The following is a 27,310-nucleotide window of genomic DNA, read 5'->3' on the forward strand; positions in this document are numbered from 1 at the left end:
GAGCAAAAATGACAGAACCACACGGGGGGACCTAGTGAATGACCTGCAGAGAGCTGGGACCGAAGTAACAAAGCCTACTATCAGTAACACACTACGCCGCCAGGGACTCAAATCCTGCAGTGCCAGACGTGTCCCCCTGCTTAAGCCAGTACATGTCCAGGCCCGTCTGAAGTTTGCTAGAGAGCATTTGGATGATCCAGAAGAAGATTGGGAGAATGTCATATGGTCAAATGAAACCAAAATATAACTTTTTGGTAAAAACTCAACTCGTCGTGTTTGGAGGACAAAGAATGCTGAGTTGCATCCAAAGAACACCATACCTACTGTGAAGCATGGGGGTGGAAACATCATGCTTTGGGGCTGTTTTTCTGCAAAGGGACCAGGACGACTGATCTGTGTAAAGGAAAGAATGAATGGGGCCATGTATCGTGAGATTTTGAGTGAAACCCTCCTTCCATCAGCAAGGGCATTGAAGATGAAACGTGGCTGGGTCTTTCAGCATGACAATGATCCCAAACACACCACCCGGGCAACAAAGGAGTGGCTTCGTAAGAAGCATTTCAAGGTCCTGGAGTGGCCTAGCCAGTCTCCAGATCTCAACCCCATAGAACATTTTTGGAGGGAGTTAAAAGTCTGTGTTGCCCAGCAACAGCCCCAAACATCAGTGCTCTAGAGGAGATCTGCATGGAGGAATGGGCCAAAATACCAGCAACAGTGTGTGAAAACCTTGTGAAGACTTACAGAAAACGTTTGACCTCTGTCATTGCCAACAAAGGGTATATAACAAAGTATTGAGATAAACTTTTGTTATTGACCAAATACTTATTTTCCACCATAATTTGCAAATAAATGCATAAAAAATCCTTCAATGTAATTTTCTGGATTTTTTTTGTCATTTTGTCTGTCATAGTTGAAGTGTACCTATGATGCAAATTACAGGCCTCTCTCATCTTTTTAAGTGGGAGAACCTGCACAATTGGTGGCTAACTAAATAATGTTTTGCCCCGCTGTATATTAATTATAATGCCATTATTGCTTTTGTGCTGATTTTCACTATTTATCAAGCACACGTAGCGCTTTTATTTATGTTAAGACTACTGTTTTCATCCTTTGACCGTGTTCTGTTGACCGTGCATGTTTGTGATTGGGGTATTTCTTTTAAAATAAATATTTATTACTAGAAGCTGTTACCATCTTCCAACACATATGGATTTTGATTCATAGTTGTTACAAAAGCATGCCACGCATAAAATTGAATGAACATTTGAATGTTTGTGTTTTTCTTGTTTTTACATATAGCTTACAGTAACATAAACTTGTGAAAATGCTATTTTGCTATTTAAAATTAATAATACATTGTATTCTACTGTTACCTAACACCTTCATGAGCACAACCACATTATTATTTTAGAGATAGCAAATATGAAATGTATTAATTACACTTTTAGAATGTTACAGTCACTGACTGCTTGTTAGCTTGAAAAGGGGTGTCACGACTTCCACCGAAGTCGTTTCCACTCCTTGTTCGGGCGGCGGTTGGCGTCACCGGTCTGCTAGCTATCGCCGATCCTCTTTTCATTTTCCATTTGTTTTGTCTTGTTTTCCTACACACCTGGTTTCCAATTCCCTTATTATTTGTTGTGTATTTAACCCTCATGTCTTTGTGTGGGATTGTTTGTTGTAAGTGCTTGTGCACTTGTTTACTGGTGTGCGTCAGTTTTTTTTAACCGATATTCTTTTGTATGTTTAGGCCGTTGGTTTTTGGATTAAATTGCTCTTGTTCTGCTCTCCTGCGTCTGAATTCCCTGCCACCAGTTACGCACCCCTTTACAAGGGGCCCCTCGAGGCCCAGCAGTTCTAGTGTTAAGGGAAACACGTGGGCTACATCATCATCATCTTCAATCTTGTCTCATTGTTCGAGCTCAGTCGGAATAAACAGACCTGCACAGCAGCTAAACTATACAATACTAATTTCACACATATAACAATAGATTAAATGAATTAAGTAAGGTATGATGGAGAAGGAAGGGGGAGAATGGGTGAGTTGATGAGCAAGGGGAAGCAAACAATGCATAAATATGTAATCATCAATTGTGACATAAGAACAGGGCGGGCCATTCTATTGTATAGATATATTCTAATTATAATCTCAAAATGGAATGTACTCCATATCAGTCCACCAAATCTAAGCAGTCTTATCAGTCTACTCTGGCCAACTTGGAGTACACAGTGAGAGCGAGTGTAATTTACAATGGCAAGAAGACCAAGAAGAATGGATGTACATGCTGCGTTAGCGCTGCTACAATATCTGAATGAAAAGGACTCAGATGGTGGGAAAGAAATTAATCATAACATCTCTGATGATTACTCTTCTGATTCTGAGCCTCAGCTTGAACCTACACATTTGAGGCCTAAACGGAAATAAACCAGAACGGTACGCACTGAGCAGGTGCAGGCTCCACCACCAAATCAAACCGTGAGATAGGAGGGAGGAAGGGACGGCACCGTTTGGGAAAAGATCCACATCGGGCAGCAGGTGAGTGAGTGACGGAGAATGTGGTGATGAGGCTTGTGGAACCTTACACTGGCAAGGAGAGGAATATCACCAATTTCATCACTTCAGTGTCATTGGCGAACAAGTTGCTTGGAAATAAAACAAGCCTAGTCTGCATCATGAACAAAGCGAAACGGGAGCACTCTCCCTCTGCACAAAATAATAGAACAGGGTTAGCAGAGAAATCAACATATTTATATTCTAGTATGCACTCTTTTCCAGAAGGACTTACATGAGCAATGGGTACAGATAGATTTTTCACCTTGTCAGCATTGAGATTTGAACCAGCAACCTTTCAGCTCACCTTACCTGCCTCCCACATTTCAAATAACAATCTGTTTGGGGAAGAATTACAGCCTAATATTGGGCAAATATTGTCTTAAATTGTTCAAGAAAAATATAAGTTGTGAAACTTCTAAAACATCGCAATTTGTAGGCCTACAAACTATTGTCTATTTAATATACCTTATTCAAACATACAGTAGTTGTTGACTTTGCATCCCCCCCAAATGTTAAAATCAGAAGTGTTATATCGAATAACTTTGCTTTGTCGTAGGCTATAGACCTACAGGTCATAATGTTGCTAGAACAGGGACCCCAAATCATTACAAACTATAGGCTAGTATCATCCACGCCATCCAGTGGACAAAATAAAACCTATACACTGGACCAGAAAGACCGTTATTCAAACGGAACAATCATTGTCTCGACTGATGAATGATGCAGAGATGTTAGATATGGAGTGATACTGTCTCATTTCATATCAACAAGAGTTAACCACATTATCTGCCATATATGATTGCCTATATTTATTATGAAACCCAAAGCGTCACCTGCGCACTAATAAACTGAAAATGTTTTTGAGGACACGCAAATTCTAGCCTATTCGAGCCTACTTTACCAATTATTCATGATAATGATAGTTCCCATTCGTCCAATATGTCAAATAGTCTCGATGTATAGGTTAATGTACATACAAGTTTAAACTAATAAAACATGTATGAGCAACATGAGCCGCTGTATAGGTAGCCCGATCCATCATTATACAGCTTTATAATATTGCCTACGGAATTCTAATAAATGAGTCTGCGATGCAATCGTTTTTGATATGCATTAGAGGCATCACTATCATATTATGCAATTATACATTGCATGCAAGAAACATCACTGTCATAGGAAATTGAGAAATAGGCTAAGCAAAACAGATCTTTTCGTATTTTAAAATATTCCAAGTTGTTTTATTCTTCCAGATTCCTTACGGGCAAATTCTACTGAGAATAAAGCCATATCCAGTCAGTTTTGAAGAAACACACGTTTTCAGTTCATACAGAACATGTGTGTCAAATAACTATACTAGAACTCATAAAATATCCAAATCATTAAAATTGCACCCTTGGACAGTTAGTTAATATGAAGTGAATCCTGTTTCAAACCATTGGACAGTTATAATATAAAGTGAATCCTGGTTCATACCTTTTTTTCTCGCGCTCCGAAACGCACTCAAAAGGAATCCGCAATCGCATAGCCAATAGATGCGGTAAAGAGGTCAATGGACCTTGACCAAAATAATGGAAATTCGTGGGGGAAAGATACCGAATCTTCTCATTGCCCCCAAGAAAAATGTATGGATGTCAGCCCCAATACATGTTCACGTCATCGTCACCTGCAGTACAGTTCAAAACGACTTTGACTACCACCTTTTCTACCAGTTTATACGAACGGGAGTTCGCATTAAACATACACTTCTATGCATGAAAAGTGACTACTTCTAAATGTTATGCAGTGAAGACAGTCAAATATATGCACATCAGACTTTAGTAACCACATTGTGGGCCTGTTACAATACAATTGAAGAACATCTACATTGTTAGATTTGTTGAATAGGCGCCAATCCAGTATCCTTCTTCTATCCCCCACGTTCTGCGTTCCATTGATCTCTTTACCGCATGCATGTATGCTCTAAAAAATAAACTTAACACATGGTAAAGCCTCTGCCATAGTTGAAGTCTTGAGGAAGCCTCACTGTAACATTTTATAAGCCCTACCTTAACACTACGGTCGTTTGATGTCTTCCTCTCTCACACAGTCAGGACGATGCCACTGCAACAGACAGCAGCGCGCTCAACGTGATTGCAATAACTGCGCTGCTCAGCTCCTTAGCTCCAACTACGTGTTGTCGCTACAATGAGCTCCATTGAGAAGTCACAGCTGCAGCGGGACGCAGACCGATGATGGCTCCGCATGCTGTGGGAAGTGTTAGAGAAAAATATAACTAACAGTCATCAAACATGCTCCGACGCTTCAATGGCACCTTATAGACATACAGAAGTGGAAAGGGAGGCAGGCAGTCAAGCATACGGCTCTAGGCTACTTTTCCAGGCGCAACAATACTGTTGGCATATTTTAAGAATACTATTGAATTAGGATGAACATAGACATGGGTGGGTAGTAGGACTGAACTAATTAACACTAAGGAGGAAATAGAATTATGGCAGCAATGTGATATCAGATAAAACTGCAAAATTGCCAAATAACAAATACATTTTCAAACTGACAAATAACATATTGTCACAAACATTGCAATACATTTAATCTGTGACCAGTGTGCAGTGTAGACAAACCAACCATCTGATTGTTGTGTCTTGTCAGTTTACCTAAACACAACGTGTGTGTAATGCCCTCCCAAGGCAATAGGTTACCCTTCTGTTTCCCTCAGGGTTGAATTGTATCTGCATCGTGTATCATTAATTTTATCTGCATAACTCAAACTAAAATCTGGCAGTGCTGCATAAACACATGACATGCATGCACACCTGCATGTTGGAAGACAGATAGACACATGTGACACCCACGCCAGCCTGGTCTCATAGACAGAACATAGTACATTTAAATAAGACAGAAGGTTACTTAAGGTAAAAACAAAAGGAGGGTGGTTGGTCGATTACTTACTACCTTTTAGCTACTTTGCAACTACTTAGCATATTAGATAACCCTACCCGTAACCTTAACCCTTTTGGCTAACCCTTCCCCTAACCTTAACCCTTTAACCTAACTCCTATTCTTAACCCTAACCCAGCGTTTCCCAAACTCGGTCCTCGGGACCACAAAGAGTGTACATTTGTTTTTGCCCTAACACTACACAGCTGATCCAAATGATCAAAGCTTGATGAATCGTTGATTATTTGAATCCGCTGTGTAGTGCTAGGGGGAAAGAAATACAGTACATGCACCCCATGGAGTCCTGAGGACAGAGTATGGGAAACCCTGCCCTAACCCCAAACCCTAACCCCTAGCCTTGTTAACGTTAGCCAGCTAGCTAATGTTGGCGTTAGCTACCTAGATAAAGTCATCCACAACAATTTGCAATTCGTAACAGGTCAAATGTTTTGCGAATTCGTAACAAATTGTCCATTTTGCTAATTTGTAACATATCTTACAAATTGTAATTCATAACATATCACATGAAAGGAATGATGGATATCCACAAATTAATATATACCAATACGAAACGTAGTGTATCATGCTAAAGGTAGTGTCTCAGATCTATGTACAAAATAATGCAAAATGCTCTGAGAGCAAGTTGTTTACACACACACACGTTTATTTTAACTTTATTTTTACGAAATGTATCCGCTATAATTTCTTACAACCAACAACAACTTTTTAACATCAGATTGGCAGTTACTTACCTAATTTCAGGCCTCAACTTCATCTCATCTCCCTGGGCTCTTTTTATAATTGCGACCCAAATTTTCAGGCTACCCAAGAGGAAACGGCGATGTTACTAATGCAAGAGATGGGGATCCTGGCGAAATTAAGATGAAGGGGGAACCGGCCACCTCTTCCCTCCATTCTACTGGCCAGTCACTTGATAATAAGATGGATGACCTCTGATCACGGATTTCCTACCAACGAGACTCTCGAAACTGCAATATTCTCTGCTTTTCTGGTTGCCAGCAATTTTAATTCTGCGTCATTAAGACACATAATACCAAACTTCCATACATTTTTACCCCAGAATGCAACATACTTTGAAAGGAGGTAACCAACGATGGTCACCAAGTTCACAAAAGTGATCTGCTCGAATGCACACATTGAGATGAGCAACATGCAATACTTTGCTCTCACACAGTCACACAAAATATCTGTGCATGTGCACAAACAGCAAAGAAGTTTAGCTTCGTGCTTTAACGCCCCTGGTTGTTTCAGAAATTGACCCACTACTACTGTTTACTTGGTGAATCTATGTCATCTCGCTGAGTCTACCTTTGAAGAGCAGCTGAAGCAAAAAGGATAATTTTGGTCTAAAAGGTCAGTGTCTTCCGAAACAGAGATTTGGAAAAAAATGGAAACTGATTGCGCTCTAGCCAATTGTACAGCAATACTAGTTTTCTGCAACATTTTTCCTTGAGAAATACTACACTAAACCCCTTAGCTAGACGTAAAATTGCGCGACTAAGATCTCCTTGGCAAAAATGTCAAAATTAATTAGATCTCTTGATTCATTTAAGATTCATTCAGACTTCATGAGGATGAAATGTTGCTACCGTGACTCAAGGGACAAACAATAACTGCCAGCGTATGATATAGTGAACAAAACACACACATTGAAGAACACATCCAAGACCTAAAGCTTGTTTTTTTTATGAGCAGCATGCTGAATCGGTGTGTTCAGCCCCCTTAAAGATCGACTGCCACTAAAAAGCGACATCTCATTTTGAAAACGGCCTATGTGGCATCGTTTGACTCAAAAACATTTATTCTAGTGTAAAAATTTAGATTTGAGAGATGATAGTAAAACATCATATTTTTTTACAATATTAACCTTCATTTAACTAGGCAAGTCAGTTAAGAACAACGTCTTATTTACAACGACAGCCTACCCCAGCAAAATCTGGACAATGCTGGGCAAATTGTGCCACCCTATGGGATTCCCAATCACAGCCAGATGTAATACAGCCTGGATTTCAACCAGGGAATGTAGTGACACCACTTGCGCTGAGATGCAATGCCTTAGACCACTGCACCACCCGGAAGACTGTATGCAACAGTTTTCCTTGGGTTGGGTTAATTTCAATCCTGCCCACATGCCGACAGCTGGAAGCTCCCAAGTAATCATCATTTCAGAGCACAGCTGCACCTGATCTGATCAAAATGCCCATAGTCAATTTGGTTTGACATTCGATATCCCTATGGGGCTAGTTAGAGACTATCAGTAAATTACACAATGTACATGGGACAATATTTTTTAAATGGTAATTGACAAAAAAATGTCAATGATGTAAAAACCTCAAACCAACTATATATTGTAGACATTCATATACAAATATTGAAAGCATTTAATGACACGTGCAACATGAAAATATTGTCCCATTTACATTGAGTCATTTATTGATGGTCCCTAACTAGCCCCAGAGATGTCAAATGTCAAACCAGCTCTACCATGGTTACACACCAGCCGGCTGAAGTTAATTGGTGAAAGAAGTTGGCTAGCATTAGCTAGGCTGGGCGACTTCAAGACACAAGACCTGGTTAGACTGTTTCAAGTTATCTAGAAGGGTGAGTGACTGTAACTGTGTATTGTTTTGGCAGAGTGAATGTACAAACGCTTGCCATGTACTAACACACACACACAAGAGACACCCCCGCTGATGCATTTCTTCTTTACCAAGATGCCAAATTAGAAAGTTCAGCCACCCTTTAAAAACTAACCAAAGATTATCTATTGTATTGACAAGATGGTCGGGTGACCACTCTAACAATGGAAATACATGTCCTCAAAGATGGAAGGCAGGCAAGAGGAGGCGAAATCAGGTGGCACCATTCTATCCATTGAGAGGGCAGATACGCGTGTCAACAACAGACTCAACTCCAATACAAAGTAGTTTTGAAATGCCACTTGCATCCACTTATATCACTGCATTTGTGACAACCTAACCATTATGAAACGTCTATTAGATTGCATAAGCCTCACGTAGAAAATTAGCAATTCCATTTCTTGTTGACCTCCATGCAAAAATTCCTCACTTCGTGGTCTTATTTTTGTGGACAGATTTAGGCAGTGTAAACCCTCTCGTTTTGCCTCATCCTCTCTGACATAACTTATGCATTACTGCCCTACAGTGGCAAGAAGTGACATCCCCAAAAACACAAATGATCTCTGGCAAAGTTGTAACAGTTTCTGTCTGTCTGTTTGACAGTGTCTGTGTTTGTGTCTGTGTGATGTCTCTCGAAAAAGTGATTATATAAATGTTAAATAAAACATGAAAGATAAAAAAACACAATAAAATACAGTAAGACCATACACATAAGTGTTCACACTGCAGAGTCAATACATGTTAGAATCATATTTGGCAGCGATTACAGCTGTGCGTCTTTCTGGGTAAGTCTGTAAGAGCTTTGCACGCCTGGATTGTACAATATTTGAACATTATTCTTTAAAAAAATCTTCAAGCTCTGTTAAGTTGGTTGTTTATCATCGCTAAACAGCCATTTTAAAGTCTTGCTAAAGATTTTCAAGCCGATTTAAGTCAAAAATGTAACTAGGCCACTCAGGAACATTCAATGTCATCTTGGTAAGCAGTTTATATTTGCCCTTTTGTTTTAGGTTATTGTCCTGCTGAAAGGTGAATTTGCCTCATAGTGTCTGTTGGAAAGCAGACTGAACCAGGTTCTGGCTGTGCTTAACTCTATGTTTATTTTTATCATAAAAAACTCCCTTGTCCTTGCCAATGACAAGCATACCCATAACATGATGCAGCCACCACACTTGTAAATATGAAGAGTGAAACTCAGTGATGTGTTGTGTTGGATTTGCCCCAAACACAGCACTTTGTATTCAGGACATAAAGTGAATTTCCTTGCCATGTTTTTTGTTGTTTTACTTTAGTGCCTCAATGCAAACAGGATGCATGTTTTGGAATATGTTTTATTTTGTACAAGCTTCCTTCTTTTCATTCTGTCACTTAGGTTAGTATTGTGGCATAACTTCAATGTTGTTGATCCATCCTCAGTTTCTCTTAGCACAGCCTTTTATCACCATAACTGTTTTAAAGTCACTATTGGCCTCATTGTGAAATCCCCAATTTACTTTCTTCCTCTCCGGCAACGGAGTTAGTAAGGCGACTGTATCTTTGTAGTGAATGGGTATATTGATACACCATCTAAAGCGTAATTAATAACTTCACCATGATGTTTTCCCCTCGGTCTACCAATAGGTGCCCTTCTTTTCTTTATTTACTTAAGTATTCAGACCGTTTGTTATGAGACTCGATTGAGCTCAGGTGCATCCTGTTCCTATTGAGCAACCTTGATGTTTCTACAACTTTATTGGAGTCCACCTGTGGTAAATTCAATTGATTGGACATGATTTAGAAAGGCACACATCTGTCTATATAAAGTCCCACAGTTGACAGTGCATGTCCTCAGTAAAAGGCACATGACTGCCCGCTTGGAGTTTGCCAAAAGGGACCTAAAGACTGTCAGACCATGAGAAACAAAATTATCTGGTCTGATGAACCAAGATTGAACTCTTTGGACTGAATGCCAAGCGTCACGTCTGGAGGAAACCTGGCACCATCCCTACGGTGAATTATGGTGGTGGCAGCATCAGCGTCGGCCCAAACTCTGAATGCAGTGCTGCCTAACTACAGTGTAATACTGCCAGAATTACAGTAAGGGAATTGAATTGCATATTAAAACATTAAGTTAAAAACAAATTATGAATTATGTTTTAATGTAATATCCTTATTTTCTGAAGTGGACATCAAGGGCTTTTGCTTGGGTGTGAAACGTTAAGCTAAAATTGTCAATGTTATTTTGTCAAATTATGTCTGTATGAACAGTATGAACAACATACTGTACTTTGCCATGTAGACTAGTTACCATGTAAGCCTATTTTAAGAATAGTAATACTCATTATATTGATACTTTCTTTCTACAGGCCCGAGTGAAGGATGTTGGTGCTCACCTAGACTTCCGGCTACCAATTAATTAAAGGTAAGCTTTGGATATCCGAGTTGTGACATTGCTTTATCAAAAGTGTTGTACAGGGGATAATCTCAATTGCATTTCCTTGATTCCTCACATCCTTTCTCCTCGCCTCCTTCTCAAAATCCATTGGACGAGAAGAGGTCAGTCCTTTCTGAAGTAAGGACAGAGAACCCGAGAAATCAAGGAAATGCAATTGAGATTTTCACCATGACCTCAAAACCTTGAAATTATAACAGTATTTGAAAGGCAGCTAAAGAGTTTGCCCTTTGGTGACTATTCCATTGATTCCATTGTACCAGTTAAATTCAACCAAGCCCAGCACTTATCACAAGTCATTTTAGGCTAAATATACAAATATTTCTCTTGTGGATATTTAGTAAATTGTTACCAATGACATACTGTTGATGTACCAGGTTAGATTAGTAACCCTATGTCATAAAATAAATGTTTAGTTTAAGGACGTCCACACAAGACATACCACTGTTCTCTGTGCTCTTCCTGTGTTGTTGCATAAGGAAGTCTTTGAATTTTGCTTAACTTGCAAGGTAGCTTTTTTATTAATCTGGTTGCTGTTGGTTATTGCGCCCATTCAGAATTAACCCACTCGTAGCTCCTATACACCTGTGGTGATCTGAGAGGATTAGATGGGTGAGTATGGTGTTAACTTTATATAGACAACCATAGGTCAGGATAGATATACTGCTATATAATATTATAATATTCTGACGAGGTTGGTGACAAATCGGTAGCCCTACTTATAATCGTCAGTGACAATGCCGAAAATATAGTCCACTACAACCTGGTCAAGTATCTCCGTTGTCCCCAGACTGGCAGAAGCTTAACTGGTAATGTTTGGTCTAATCTATGATCTACATCTCAGTTATTCAAAATAACTGTCCAACACCTTTGAATTCATTCAGAAAATCCTGCTCAGTTTAAAAGATGTTAAACTGAAGTCAAGACATTGCCCAAACGACAAACACTGTCTTAAAACACCCTGTGTCCTTTTTTCAACATTACGAATGTGTCGTAAGACAGGAGTTTTCTGTATTTATTTTTGTTCCACGAGACATTGGGTTGGATTCAGTAAGAACTGTTATGTTGAGCTGTATCTAGAATACAGTACAAAGTATAAAGTTGTTTGAAGTATGACAGTAAATTAAGTCTTTGTGAAGCCTTTGTCATAAATTAATGCCCACTTCTACACTTTTATGAGTGCCCATAGGGAGGAGAGCCTAGGGGAGAATCTCAATGGCGGTTCCTTGTCTCCTCGCATCTTCTCGCCTCGTCTTTTTCTCAAAACCCATTGGATGAGAAGTTCTAAGTGGAGGGACCTCTCATCATCTCATCCAATAGGTTTTGAGAAGGAGGCAAGGAGAGAGGACCCAATGAATCAAGGATATGCAATTGAGATTTCTCCAAGAAATTGATTTGGAATAAAGAGAGACCATATTTCTTTGTAATAACCTGCTCTTTGTCAATGGGAGAATATCAATTGCATTTCCTTGATGCCTCGTATTCTCTCGCCTCCTTCTCAAAACCAATTGGAGGACACAAGGAATCAAGGAGAGAGTATGCGAGGAATCAAGGAAATGCAATTGAAATTCTCCCAATGAATATTGTCTGTTTTCTACTACACAAATTCAATGTAGGCCTGTGCATGACACCATGATCTTTTATTCTGCACATAATCTATTATCTTGATGTCCACTGAACCTTTACTGATGCATCTGTATTTTCACTGATCTAGGAAGTGTTGGGAATTTGCTTAAAAACTGTGTGGGTCAACTTAACTATTTTGATAATGTTAAGGATTACTTATTATTTGAGACATAATTACCTTGTTTCAAACATGTTCTCCATTTAACTTGGATAGGCCTACCACTGCCAATTTGATTTGGGGGCTTCCATGGGTCAATGTCAGAGTTGAGGTCAATTCAGGAAGAAAACTGAATTTCCAATAACTTTTTCTCGTAGGATGCAATAAGGAGAATTGGAATTTATATTATAATTTCAGTTTACTTCCTGAATTGACTGAATTGAAAAAGAATCAACCCCAACCCTGGTGGAGGAGCAACTGTAAACTGTGTACACTCTTTACACTATGGTAAATAATAGTAGATCATGGTGATTCTTAGAACTGTCATTTTCCTTAATATAATTTATTAACCCCCTGCTAAATATCATGCATTGATAAATATTTACTTTGTTTCAAGCATGGTGTCCATTGTTTGTAACACACGGCACTTGAATATGCCTACCACTGCCAAGTTAATTTTGGCAAGTTTGCTTTCTGTATTGACTGAATTGAAAAGGAATTGACCCCAAGCCTGGTGACGTTGCTAACGGAACTGTGTGTTCACTTTAAATGTGAACATTTGCACTCTATTTTGATTTATTTTATTTCACCTTTATTTAACCAGGTAGGCTAGCTGAGAACAAGTTCTCATTTGCAACTGCGTCCTGGCCAAGATAAAGCATAGCAATTTGACGCATACAACAATACAGAGTTACACATGGAATAAATAAAACATACAGTCAATAATACCGTAGAAAAAAAGAAAACAAAAAGTCTATATACAGTGAGTGCAAATGAGGTAAGATAAGGGAGTTAATTAAGGCAATAAATAGGCTATGGTGGCAAAGTAATTACAATTTAGCAATTTAAAACTGGAATGGTAGATGTGCAAAAGATGAATGTGCAAGTAGAGATACTGGGGTGCAAAGGAGCAAGATAAATAAATACAGTATGTGGATGAGGTAGATAGATGGGCTGTTTACAGATGAGCTATGTACAGGTGCAGTGATCTGTGAGCTTTTCTGACAGCTGTTGCTTAAAGCCAGTGAGGGAGATATGAGTCTCCAGCTTCAGTGATTTTTGCAGTTCGTTCCAGTCATTGGCAGCAGAGAACTGGAAGGAAAGGCGACCAAAGGAGGAATTGGCTTTGGGAGATGACCAGTGAGATATACTTGCTGGAGCGCGTGCTACAAGTGGATGCTGCTATGGTGACCAGTGAGCTGAGATAAGGCGGGAATTTACCTAGCAGCGACTTGTATATAACCTGTAGCCAGTGGGTTCGGTGATGAGTATGAAGCGAGGGCCAACCAACGAGAGTGTACATGTCGCAGTTGTGGGTAGTGCATGGGGCTTTGGTGACAAAACGGATGGCACTGTGATAGACTGCATCCAATTTGTTGAGTAGAGTGTTGGAGGCTATTTTATAGATGACATCGCCAAAGTCGAGGATCGGTAGGAAGGTTAGTTTTACGAGGGTGTGTTTGGCAGCATGAGTGAAAGATGCTTTGTTTCGATGTAGGAAGCCAATTCTAGATTTAAAATGTAGGTCGCAGTTGTAAATGAGAACTTGTTCTCAACAAGCCTACCTAGTTAAATTAAGGTGAAATAAAATAAAATAAATAAATAAAATATGGAGAGAAAAATAGGTCTGTTTATACTCTGGTTTGAGTCACTTTGTACAAACTGGCGAGAGCTTTCTGAGCTAAAGGTTAGCTGATGACTGCTAACAGTGGTTTGCTGACTGGTAGCTGGCTAGCTTCAGTTGAGGGATTCCAGATCCGAAGTAAATAGAAATACTTTAGAAAAAAACAGATACACGCCACATTGGGTGAGGCGGGTTGCAGGAGAGTATTTAGAAGTTGAGGTTTGGGAAAATTAATTTTTTTAAGATATGCGAAGAAAAAGATATATACAAGGGACACCACAGGACAAAGACAAAGTGTCTGACTGTTACGCCATCTTGGAATGATGCTTGTTCAGGAAACACTGTTTACTTATTGGACCTTTTATTATTGATGTTTAGAAGCATGTTTTAGAAGTCATTCATGGAAAATGTTGAAAACATTGAATATTGTTTCCCAATAAATAGCTGTGTTGAATTAACCTCTTGAAGCAAGGGGGCACTATTTTTATGTTTGGAAAAATAACGTTCCCAAAGTAAACAGCCTATTTCTCAGGACCAGATGCTAGAATATGCATATGATAGGTTAGGATAGAAAACACTCTAAAGTTTCTAAAACTGTCAAAATAGTGTCTGTGAGTATAACAGAACTGATATTGCAGGTGAAACCCTGAGTAAAATCCAATCAGGAAGTGCCTCTTATTTTGAAACCCTTCTGTTCCTATGCATGCATTTAAAGGGATATCAACCAGATTCATTTTTCTTTGGCTTCCCTAAGGTGTCAAGTCTTTAGACATAGTTTCAGGCTTTTATTTTGAAAAATGAGCGTGAAAGATCACATTGCGTAAGTGGATAGGTGGGGGCTATCAGAGTGAGTTTTGTGCTACAGAGTAAAGCCGCCATTGTTCCTCCCGCTGTTATTGAAAAACTTACACACTCGGTTGATATATTATCGAATATATACAGTGCCTTGCGAAAGTATTCGGCCCCCTTGAACTTTGCGACCTTTTGCCACATTTCAGGCTTCAAACATAAAGATATAAAACTGTATTTTTTTGTGAAGAATCAACAACAAGTGGGACTCAATCATGAAGTGGAACGACATTTATTGGATATTTCAAACTTTTTTAACAAATCAAAAACTGAAAAATTGGGCGTGCAAAATTATTCAGCTCCTTTACTTTCAGTGCAGCAAACTCTCTCCAGAAGTTCAGTGAGGATCTCTGAATGATCCAATGTTGACCTAAATGACTAATGATGATAAATACAATCCACCTGTGTGTAATCAAGTCTCCGTGTTAAATGCACCTGCACTGTGATAGTCTCAGAGGTCCGTTAAAAGCGCAGAGAGCATCATGAAGAACAAGGAACACACCAGGCAGGTCCGAGATACTGTTGTGAAGAAGTTTAAAGCCGGATTTGGATACAAAAAGATTTCCCAAGCTTTAAACATCCCAAGGAGCACTGTGCAAGCGATAATATTGAAATGGAAGGAGTATCAGACCACTGCAAATCTACCAAGACCTGGCCGTCCCTCTAAACTTTCAGCTCATACAAGGAGAAGACTGATCAGAGATGCAGCCAAGAGGCCCATGATCACTCTGGATGAACTGCAGAGATCTACAGCTGAGGTGGGAGACTCTGTCCATAGGACAACAATCAGTCGTATATTGCACAAATCTGGCCTTTATGGAAGAGTGGCAAGAAGAAAGCCATTTCTTAAAGATATCCATAAAAAGTGTAATTTAAAGTTTGCCACAAGCCACCTGGGAGACACACCAAACATGTGGAAGAAGGTGCTCTGGTCAGATGAAACCAAAATTGAACTTTTTGGCAACAATGCAAAACGTTACGTTTGGCGTAAAAGCAACACAGCTCATCACCCTGAACACACCATCCCCACTGTCAAACATGGTGGTGGCAGCATCATGGTTTGGGCCTGCTTTTCTTCAGCAGGGACAGGGAAGATGGTTAAAATTGATGGGAAGATGGATGGAGCCAAATACAGGACCATTCTGGAAGAAAACCTGATGGAGTCTGCAAAAGACCTGAGACTGGGACGGAGATTTGTCTTCCAACAAGACAATGATCCAAAACATAAAGCAAAATCTACAATGGAATGGTTCAAAAATAAACATATCCAGGTGTTAGAATGGCCAAGTCAAAGTCCAGACCTGAATCCAATTGAGAATCTGTGGTAAGAACTGAAAACTGCTGTTCACAAATGCTCTCCATCCAACCTCACTGAGCTCGAGTTGTTTTGCAAGGAGGAATGGGAAAAAATGTCAGTCTCTCGATGTGCAAAACTGATAGAGACATACCCCAAGCGACTTACAGCTGTAATCGCAGCAAAAGGTGGCGCTACAAAGTATTAACTTATGGGGGCTGAATAATTTTGCACGCCCAATTTTTCAGTTTTTGATTTGTTAAAAAAGTTTGAAATATCCAATAAATGTCGTTCCACTTCATGATTGTGTCCCACTTGTTGTTGATTCTTCACAAAAAAATACAGTTTTATATCTTTATGTTTGAAGCCTGAAATGTGGCAAAAGGTCGCAAAGTTCAAGGGGGCCGAATACTTTCGCAAGGCACTGTATTTTAAAAACTACCTGAGGAATGATTATAAAAAATATTTGACATGTTTCTGTGGACATTATGAAGACTATTTGGAATTTCCGTCTGCGTTGTCGTGACCGCTCTTTCCTGTGGATTTCTGAACATAACGCGACAAACAAACGGAGGTATTTTGGGTTTAAAAATAATCTTTATGGAACAAAAGGAACATTTGTTGTGTAACTGGGAGTCTCGTGAGTGAAAACATCCGAAGATCATCAAAGGTAAACGGTTAATTTGATTGCTTTTCTGATTTTTCGTGACCAAGCTTCCTGATGCTAAGTGTACATAATGCTATGCTAGGCTATCGATAAACTTACACAAACGCTTGGATTGCTTTCGCTGTAAAGCATAATTTCAAAATCTGAGACGACAGGTGGATTAACAAAAGGCTAAGCTGTGTTTTGCAGTATTGCACTTGTGATTTCATGAATATCAATATTTTTTTGTAATATTATTTGACTGTTGCGCTATATTATTCAGCGGTTGCTGACAAATGATCCTGCGACAGTGATGGGTAGCGTCAAGAAGTTAAGACTGTTTTTGTGCCATCTCTCTATGTGTTTGTCATTTTTTATGGAATTACTGTATATTGAGTTTCCACAAATTCATTGGTTCAAAGCATGTTGAGTTTTTGCAACTGTAACGCCTACTCCCGTTCTCGCTCTCCAGCGCTCAACATCGCCAGTTTACTAACCTGCGGTCCTTGCAACCATCATTACGCACACCTGCACCCCATCGTTATACAAACCTGGAATTCATCAATACCTTGATTACGTAACGTTTATTTAGCCCTCAAGACATTCCGTGCTCTTTTCCTGTTTTGTTTATCTGCTTATTATCATGATTTAACTCATCTGCTGCACCTGCTTCCTGACTCCTAGCATATATGTTACAGCAAATTAATAGGTTTAAGGCAATCGGTTTTCTTGAACCATTTGAGTAGAACGTTTCATGTTCAAGTGAGCTAAACTCGTTTGTGTTTAATTAAACTTCACTCACAAGGGATTTGTTATAATGACATAGTATATTTATGTGAAGTAGACAACATCATTTAAGTATACTTCACTCAATGATTATTTTCGGTCTATGACATCATTGGTTTTGAACAGTGAATGGGAAGGGATGAGCAAGCAAATGGTGCATCCAAAATGGCACCCTATTCTGAATATAGCCTTTTCTTTTGGCACCCTATTCACTATTTAGTGCACTATATAGGGAATATAGTGTCATTTGGGACACTATCTCCTTACATGTAGCATTTGACGTGAGAGACTGTATTTGATGGCTAAGGGTTACATGTTCCCAGAGTGGAGACAAGTCCTCTGACATTTAGGGTGCAAGTCCCAGGACATTTTGTCCAAGCTCTATATGAGCCGCAACAAATATAGACCCCCCCCCCCCCCCTCCACAGCATACAAACACAGGACGAGCACACGTATGCATAATACACTCTTAGAAAAAACGGTTCTGAAAGGGTTCTTTGGGTGTCCTCATAGGATAACCCTTTTTGTTTCAGGTAGAACCTTTTTGGGTTCCATGTGGAGTCCTCTGTGGAAAGGGTTCTTCTTGGAACCCAAAAGGGTTCTACCTGGAACCAAACATAGTTATTCAAAGGGTTCTCCTATGGGGACAGCCAAAGAACCATTTTAGGTTCTATATAGCACCTTTTATTTCTGAGTGTATATACACACACACACACACACACGGCAACTCCCCCCCCCCCCCCCCCCCCCCCCCCCACACACAAACAAATGGCGGCCTGTACTCACTCACTCACATGTCTTATGGGAATACAACAGCATTTGAGCGCTGAAGGCACAGAACAGATGATGCGCTTGTTGCGCACTTACATCATCTTGTCTGTTCACAGAACAATAGAGGGCACCTCCAGGTGTGAACTCTATGTTCAGTCCAACAGGGTGGCTACAGGGGTGATTCAAGCCTATGGGTGAAGCATTGAATCTCCATTCATGAAAGGTTTCATAGAGTTATAAATGAGAGGAGTGGAAGTGTGAGCATTGTGTAACATGAAAAAGGCGAAACCCCACGTATGTCTACTTGTGGATTCTTATCTTAGGTTGTTTTTTCGGTGTGTAGACCAAGACGTAATCTGTAACGCATAGAATAAAATATACGACAATCATGTTGTACACAAATAGATGTATGGCTGAGGCACTAAAGATGCCCTACTCATCCCTACAATACATAAAAAGAGGAAGATCCGCTCTGTCTTTGCAATGAAATAAAGGAAAAGACTGAGTTCGGACTGTCCCCTTTTTTAAAGCATATATTGGAATGAGTAAGAGTGTCGACTGTAGGGCATCTTTAGTGCATTAGCCATAAAACTATTTGTTTATAATAAGAGTATTAATACAATTCATTCACACAGGTGGAAGAAGAGTCACCTTTGAGTTGTCATTTAGTTTTTCTATTCACCTAACTAAATTGACCTCTTAACAGGATATACTGTGACATGAGTACACAACACTAAACACATAATGACCATGTACTGTAACAGAGTACAACCAGCTTGTGTTACATTCTGTTAAAAAAATCTATTTGAATAATGTTTTCATTTGTCTGTATGTATCTGCTTACTTTTTCTCAACTTTATCAAGATACAAAGTATTTGGAAAATGTTCAATAAAACTTGTTATGAGGCATTGCAAATAACCTATTGGAAAAAAGAGAGTCTCTCCACCGTGAGACAAAAGTGCCCAAACACCCAAGGTGACACAAAGTAAAAAGTGTGAAAATAGTGTATATTTGTGCTAGTGAGCCTGTCATGTGGAAACAATGTTTGCCCAAAGGACACAAAAAGTAAGCATTCCCCTTTGAGTGAGTTTATTAAGCTTCATAATTAGATTAAGATTTATTTCTCCTCCATTTCCTCTACCTGGGGGTGTGTGTGTGTGTGTGTGTGTGTATGTGTGTGTATGTGTGTGTATGTGTGTGTATGTGTGTGTATGTATGTATATATATATATATATATATATATATACATACTGCTCAAAAAAATAAAGGGAACACTTAAACAACACAATGTAACTCCAAGTCAATCACACTTCTGTGAAATCAAACTGTCCACTTAGGAAGAAACAGTGATGGACAACCCACACAAGTGGCTCAGATAGTGCAGCTCATCCAGGATGGCACATCAATGCGAGAGTGTGGCAAGAAGGTTTGCTACCTCCGCCTTTGTGCAAGGAGGAGCGGGCGGAGCACTGCCAGAGCCCTGGAAAATGACCTCCAGCAGGCCACAAATGTGCATGTGTATGCTCAAACGGTCAGAAACAGACTCCATGAGTATGAGGGCCCGACGTCCACAGGTGGGGGTTGTGCTTACAGGCCAACACCGTGCAGGACGTTTGGCATTTGCCAGAGAACACCAAGATTGGCAAAGTCGCCACTGGCACCCTGTGCTCTTCACAGATGAAAGCAGCTTCACACTGAGCACATGTGACAGAGTCTGGAGACGCCGTGGAGAACGCTCTGCTGCCTGCAACATCCTCCAGCATGACCGGTTTGACGGTGGGTCAGTCATGGTGTGGGGTGGCATTTCTTTGGGGCTCGCCAGAGGTAGCCTGACTGCCATTAGGTACCGAGATGAGATCCTCAGACCCCTTGTGAGACCATATGCTGGTGCGGTTGGCCCTGGGTTCCTCCTAATGCAAGACAATGCTAGACCTCATTTGGCTGGAGTGTGTCAGCAGTTCCTTTGATGCTATGGACTGGCCCGCCCGTTCCCCAGACCTGAAACCAATTGAGCACATCTGGGACATCATGTCTCGCTCCATCCACCAACGCCACATTGCACCACAGACTGTCCAGGAGTTGGCGGATGGTTTAGTCCAGGTCTGGGAGGAGATCCCTCAGGAGACCATCCATCACCTCATCAGGAGCATGCCCAGGCGTTGTAGGGAGGTCATACAGGCACGTGGAGGCTACACACACTACTGAGCCTCATTTTGACTTGTTTTAAGGACATTACATCAAAGTTGGATCAGCCTGTAGTGTGGTTTTCCACTTTAATTTTGAGTGAGACTCCAAATCCAGACCTCCATGGGTTGATAAATTTGATTTCCATTGATCATTTTTGTGTGATTTGTTTGTCAGCACATTCAACTATGTGTGTGTGTGTGTGTGTGTGTGTGTGTGTGTGTGTGTGTGTGTGTGTGTGTGTGTGTGTGTGTCTAGGATGCTTTTTTCACAAGCCTCAGAGGGTTTGGGAAGCTTCTGTAGCAAAACACACCAAACCAAGAACCCAGACTGCTGCCTTTGAAGAGCCAGAAAAATAACATCAATATTGTTGGAGGCTGAGAGAGGACTGGACTCGCTGCCCTGTTCTTTTTCTCCATCCTTTAGGCACCTCTCTCCTCTGTTTTTCGTCTCTCTTTCTTCCACTCTCTTTTGCGAAGCAGTGACTGTGGGCCTCAATCAATCAAGCCCCCATTGATAAGTGGCAGATGTCGACAACACTGAAGCAGTCAAGCCTGTAGTCTTAGACCCCTCTCCTTCCATCCCTCTGCCCCTCCTTCCCCATCTCTCATCTTAGGCTCCCATAGTTTTACTTGTTATTGATCGGTTAGAGAGAAAAGAGAGAGAAAGGGGTGCAGAGAGAGAGAATGGGTGTTTTTGGAGGAGAGCGACTGGGTCGCTTTTCAGTCACAATGGTTTCATCTAATGTGGCGCATGTGTGCTCATACGCCTCAGCGAGTCCACTGAATGACAGCGAAGGCCCCCGCTTATGCCGCTTTTTCACGCGGTGGTTAGAGGAGGATTAGGGCCTCCAGTGAGGTCATCATGCTCGTCTAGCTATGAACAAACCCCATCCCCAGGAACTCCCCACCAACCTATTTGTTTCCCCTCTGGCTCACTCTCCTTTCCTCCCCACTTTCCCGCCCCCACCTCAGATGTCTGCTATGGATAGCTGTGTCCAATGGAGATGACCTGAGGAATGAAAAGCAATAACATGTTATGATATCCTTCATTTTGAGACTGTACAGAAGGTAAAGGGGGAGCCTTTATTCTCGAAATCTCGATGATGTAACAATACGAGAGCACCTCCGACAATTTCCTATGAAATGACACGGTGTAAAAACCTACACCGAGCAGCGAATTTAACAGACATTTTTATTGATTAGCATTCAGGATAATGTCAAACCAAGTTTGTACTCTGCAAATTGCATATCTGCTATCTGTGGAAAACTATTATAAATATACAGCACAACGCAGAAGCGTCAATTTTCACTTAGCAACAGTTATAGAGGAGAAAATGGCACACTTGGAATGTTCATACAGCAACAGCACTGGCCCAACTATCTATATATACAGCATAACACTGGGGAGAGCTATTTAGACAGGGGCCAGATCCTCCCCCCACACAAAGCAGCATGGGATTATTTTAGACACAGTTCATATATGAAGACCTGGGGCTTGTTAGGGGGAAAACAAAGACAAAAAGAGGTGGGAACCAAATGTTTTAGGGCGAGACACTGTGGTGAACATTCCTAAGTGACCTGAGCAGAGGATTGAAGGGTGTTACAGAGATTACTGTGACACACCTATTTAAGGGATGTAAAAATCACCATTGAGAAGGAGTATGAGGAAGAGTGTGTAGTACAGGCCATGGTGAAAGGGAAAATTGAAGAACTAGTGTGTGCAGAAGCCAAACAAACATGGGTCCTACAGTGAGCTTTAAAAGTATTGGGCCAGTGCATTTTTTGTTGTTGTTTTGGCACTGTACTCCAGCACTATGCATTTGAAATGATACAATGACAATGTGGTTAAATTGCAGACTGTCAGCTTCAATTTGAGTATATTTTAATTCAAATCGGGCGAAATTACAGCACTTTTTGTATATATTCCCCCTATTTTAGGGGACCAAAAATATTGGGATTAATTTATTTGTATGTGTATTAAAGTAGTAAAAAGTAAAGTATTTTGGTACCATATTCATATCACGCAATGTCTACATTATGATTGTGATGCTACGCAATTGTTGGATGCATTTGCTGTTTGTTTTGGTTGTGTTTCAGATTATTTTGTGCCCAATAGAATTAATGGTAAATAATGCATTGGAGTCACTTTTATTGTTAAAAAGAATATAATGTGTTTATAAACACTTCTACGTGAATGTGGCTGTTACCATGACAAAGAAAAATCTTAAATGGCAGGATCCACGATTTCCAGGATCCATGATTGGCTGATATACTGGAGGGGTTGGATATGCCGAGAGATTCTGTAACGCTCGTCGTTGGAATGAGGTGAGGACCAAAGCGCAGCGTGGTAAGTGTTCATCATTATATTTATTAAACAGAGAACACTAAACAAAATAACAAAGGAGAACAAAACTAAACAATTCTGTAAGGTGACCTACACATAACAGAAAACAATGACCCACAAAACACAGGTGGGAAAAGGCTACCTAAGTACGATTCTCAGAGACAACGAACGACACCTGCCTCTGATTGAGAACCATACCAGGCCAAACACAAAACCACAACCTAGAAAAAAGAACATAGACTACCCACCCAACTCACACCCTGACCATACTAAAACAAAGACATAACAAAAGAACTAAGGTCAGAACGTGACAGTACCACCCCCCCCCCCCCCCCCCCCCCCCCGAAGGTGCGGACTGAAAAAAACGCAAAACCTGAACCAATAATGGAGGGTGTGGTGGGCGTCTGTCCATAGTCTCGGCCCACTTAAGTGGCGACTTGGGAGCGGCGACCCTCGCCACCGACCTCGGACTGGGAACCCTAGCAGAGGGCCCCGAATGGACGGGAGCTTCCGGCAGCACCGGACAGGCGAGAGACTCCGACAGCTCCAGAGTGAAGGGTGATTCCGGCAGCACCGGATTGAAGGGCGGCTCCGGCAGCTCCTGACAGACGGGCGACTCTGGCAGCTCAGGACAGACGGGCGACTCTGGCAGCTCACGACAGACGGGCGACTCTGGCAGCTCACGACAGACGGGCGACTCTGGCAGCTCAGGACAGACGGGCGACTCTGGCAGCTCAGGACAGCTTGTCTCAGGATGGTATGTTGGTGGTTGAAGATATCCCTCTAGTGGTGTGGGGGCTGTGCTTTGGCAAAGTGGGTGGGGTTATATCCTTCCTGTTTGGCCCTGTCCGGGGGTGTCCTCGGAGTGGGCCACAGTGTCTCCTGACCCCTCCTGTCTCAGCCTCCAGTATTTATGCTGCAGTAGTTTATGTGTCGGGGGGCTAGGGTCAGTTTGTTATATCTGGAGTACTTCTCCTGTCCTATTCGGTGTCCTGTGTGAATCTAAGTGTGCGTTCTCTAATTCTCTCCTTCTCTCTTTCTCTCTCTCGGAGGACCTGAGCCCTAGGACCATGCCCCAGGACTACCTGACATGATGACTCCTTGCTGTCCCCAGTCCACCTGGCTGTGCTGCTGCTCCAGTTTCAACTGTTCTGCCTTATTATTATTCGACCATGCTGATCATTTATGAACATTTGAACATCTTGGCCATGTTCTGTTATAATCTCCACCCGGCACAGCCAGAAGAGGACTGGCCATCCCACATATGCTCTCTCTAATTCTCTCTTTCTTTCTCTCTCTCGGAGGACCTGAGCCCTAGGACCATGCCCCAGGAATACCTGACATGATGACTCCTTGCTGTCCCCAGTCCACCTGACTGTGCTGCTGCTCCAGTTTCAACTATTCTGCCTTATTATTATTCGACCATGCTGGTCATTTATGAACATTTGAACATCTTGACCATGTTTTGTTATAATCTCCACCCGGCACAGCCAGAAGAGGACTGGCCACCCCACATAGCCTGGTTCCTCTCTAGGTTTCTTCCTAGGTTTTGGCCTTTCTAGGGAGTTTTTCCTAGCCACCGTGCTTCTTCACCTGCATTGCTTGCTGTTTGGGGTTTTAGGCTGGGTTTCTGTACAGCACTTTGAGATATCAGCTGATGTACGAAGGGCTATATAAAATAAATTTGATTGATTGATTGATTGACAGACGGGCGACTCTGGCAGCTCAGGACAGACGGGCGACTCTGGCAGCTCAGGACAGACGGGCGACTCTGGCAGCTCAGGACAGACGGGCGACTCTGGCAGCTCAGGACAGACGGGGGACTCTGGCAGCTCAGGACAGACGGGGGACTCTGGCAGCTCAGGACAGACGGGGGACTCTGGCAGTGCTGGACAGGAGGGAGCACCTGGAGGAAGGAGACGGAGAGACAGCCTGGTGCGTGGGGCTTCCACCGGAGGCCTGGTGCGTGGAGGAGGCACCGGATGGACCGGACCGTGGAGGCGCACTGGAGGTCTCGAGCACCGAGCCTGCACAACCTTTCCTGGCTGGATACTCCCCGTAGCCTGGCCAGTGCGGCGAGGTGGAACAGACCACACTGGGCTGTGCTGGCGAACCTGGGACACCGTGCATAGGGTTGGTGCCATATACCCCGCGCCGAGGAGACGCACTGGAGACCAGATGCGCTGAGCCGGCTTCATAGCACCTGGCTCGATGCCCACTCTAGCCCGGCCGATACGAGGCTCTAAGATGTAACGCATCGGGCTATGCCTGCACACCGGGGACACCTTGCACCTCACGGCACAACACTGTGCCTGCCCGGTCCACCTCTCTCTACGGTAAGCACAGGGAGTTGGCTCAGGTCTCCTACCTGACTTAGCCAAACTCCCTGTGTCCCTCCCCCCAATACATTTTTGGGGTTGCCTCTCGGGCTTCCTTGACCGCCGTGCCAACTCCATTCTCCGGTATCCCTCCTCGCACTGTTCCAGAGAATCCAAGGCGGGCTCCGGCACTCTCCCTGGGTCGACCGACCACCTTTCTATCTCGTCCCATGTTGTCACCTCCTCCAGATAGCGCTGCTCCTTACCACGCTGCTTGGTCCTTTGGTGGTGGGTGATTCTGTAACGCTCATCGTTGGAATGAGGTGAGGACCAGAGCGCAGCTGCCTCTGATTGAGAACCATACCAGGCCAAACACAAAACCACAACCTAGAAAAAAGAACATAGACTACCCACCCAACTCACAGGATGTGACATCCTGTGGGTTGACCATCTACAGAAAGTCACATGTATGGAAACTTGAAGAAAGGAGCACATTATAGTGTTTGCTGTTGTAGATGCAGTTAGACGGTTGAGCCCTCAGGCTATCTTACATTTGCACAGACAATTAATTGCCTTTTACACACTATCTGCTGACTGCCAGGTATACAAAAGGATGTGCTTCTCTATAAAAGCTGAGAACCGACACTATTCGATGGGCCTTAACTGCACAACTGTTGAAGTGTATAGTTAACTGCTCCATTTTTGCAAAACGCATAATAAAGTGTTTGAAAGAATCGGCAGTCTCTCTTCCCTTTGATTAGAATTTCTACAACAATTCGGTGACAGAGGTGAGATGCTTGCTCCTGGGAGACCGAGGTTAACTGCGTGCAGGGTCTCCGTTAGATGTGGCTCAGGGCAGCCCACACTCCACTTACTTGAAGCAGGAGGGACCATCCTTGGACCTACCTGGAGTGTCAGTGAGTGGATACATTTCGGACAGATAAGATAAATTAAGGGTGAGAGTGATTTTCTTAAACACAGCCTCCAATTGGGGAAGTTGACTTATAGAAAGTTGTCACACGTGTTAGAGATACCAGGACAGAGTCCTGATGTAAGTGATTCCAGAATAAGATCCTGATGTACTATAGCGATACCAGGACAATTTCCTGAATTAATATACCACGGGTTATGATCGTAAAGTGTAATGCATGAGCTATGTAAGAGATACGAGGACAGAGTACTAATGAAAGTGTTCCATGATAAAATAAGAAAATATTCCTGCAGGGTAGAAGAAATACAATTATCCCTGCAGGTAGACAAATATATATTGTTTGATAAACATTGTAAAAGAAAATGTATTAACTTCTTGCGTCGAGCAATCCCGTATCCGAGAGCGTAATCATTGCCTCAAGCTCATTACCATAACGCAACGTTAACTATTCATGAAAATCGCAAATGAAATGAAATAAATATATTGGCTCACAAGATTAGCCTTTTGTTAACAACACTGTCATCTCAGATTTTCAAAATATGCTTTTCAACCATAGCTACACAAGCATTTGTGTAAGAGTATTGATAGCTAGCATAGCATTAAGCCTAGCATTCAGCAGGCAACATTTTCACAAAAATAAGAAAAGCATTCAAATAAAATCATTTACCTTTGAAGAACTTCGGATGTTTTCAATGAGGAGACTCTCAGTTAGATAGCAAATGTTCATTTTTTCCAAAAAGATTATTTGTGTAGGAGAAATCGCTCCGTTTTGTTCATCACGTTTGGCTAAGAAAAAAACCTGAAAATTCAGTCATTACAACGCCAAACTTTTTTCCAAATTAACTCCATAATATCGACAGAAACATGGCAAACGTTGTTTAGAATCAATCCTCAAGGTGTTTTTCACATATCTATTCGATGATAAATCATTCGTGGCAGTTTGGTTTCTCCTCTGAACCAAATGGAAAAATGCACGCAGCTGGAGATTACGCAATAATTTCTACGGAGGACACCAAGTGGGCACCTGGTAAATGTAGTCTCTTATGGTCAATCTTCCAATGATATGCCTACAAATATGTCACAATGCTGCGGACACCTTGGGGAAACGACAGAAAGTGTAGGCTCATTCCTGGCGCATTCACAGCCATATAAGGAGACATTGGAACACAGCGCATTCAAAATCTGGGGCACTTCC

General features: G+C 41.7%; 1 protein-coding gene across 1 annotated transcript in view; it reads right to left on the reverse strand.

The window, feature by feature from the left end:
- Window positions 1–4,848, reverse strand: part of LOC110529987 (cadherin-7-like) — a 167,387-nt gene extending 162,539 nt beyond the window's left edge. Inside the window, exon 1 of the mRNA XM_021612703.2 lies at window positions 4,600–4,848. The gene's annotated coding sequence lies outside the window, so the exon portion shown is untranslated. The remainder of the gene's footprint in view (window positions 1–4,599) is intronic.
- Window positions 4,849–27,310: the final 22,462 nt, after the last annotated feature.

The sequence above is a fragment of the Oncorhynchus mykiss genome, chromosome 8 (genome assembly GCF_013265735.2).
Source record: "Oncorhynchus mykiss isolate Arlee chromosome 8, USDA_OmykA_1.1, whole genome shotgun sequence".
NCBI lineage: Eukaryota > Metazoa > Chordata > Actinopteri > Salmoniformes > Salmonidae > Oncorhynchus > Oncorhynchus mykiss.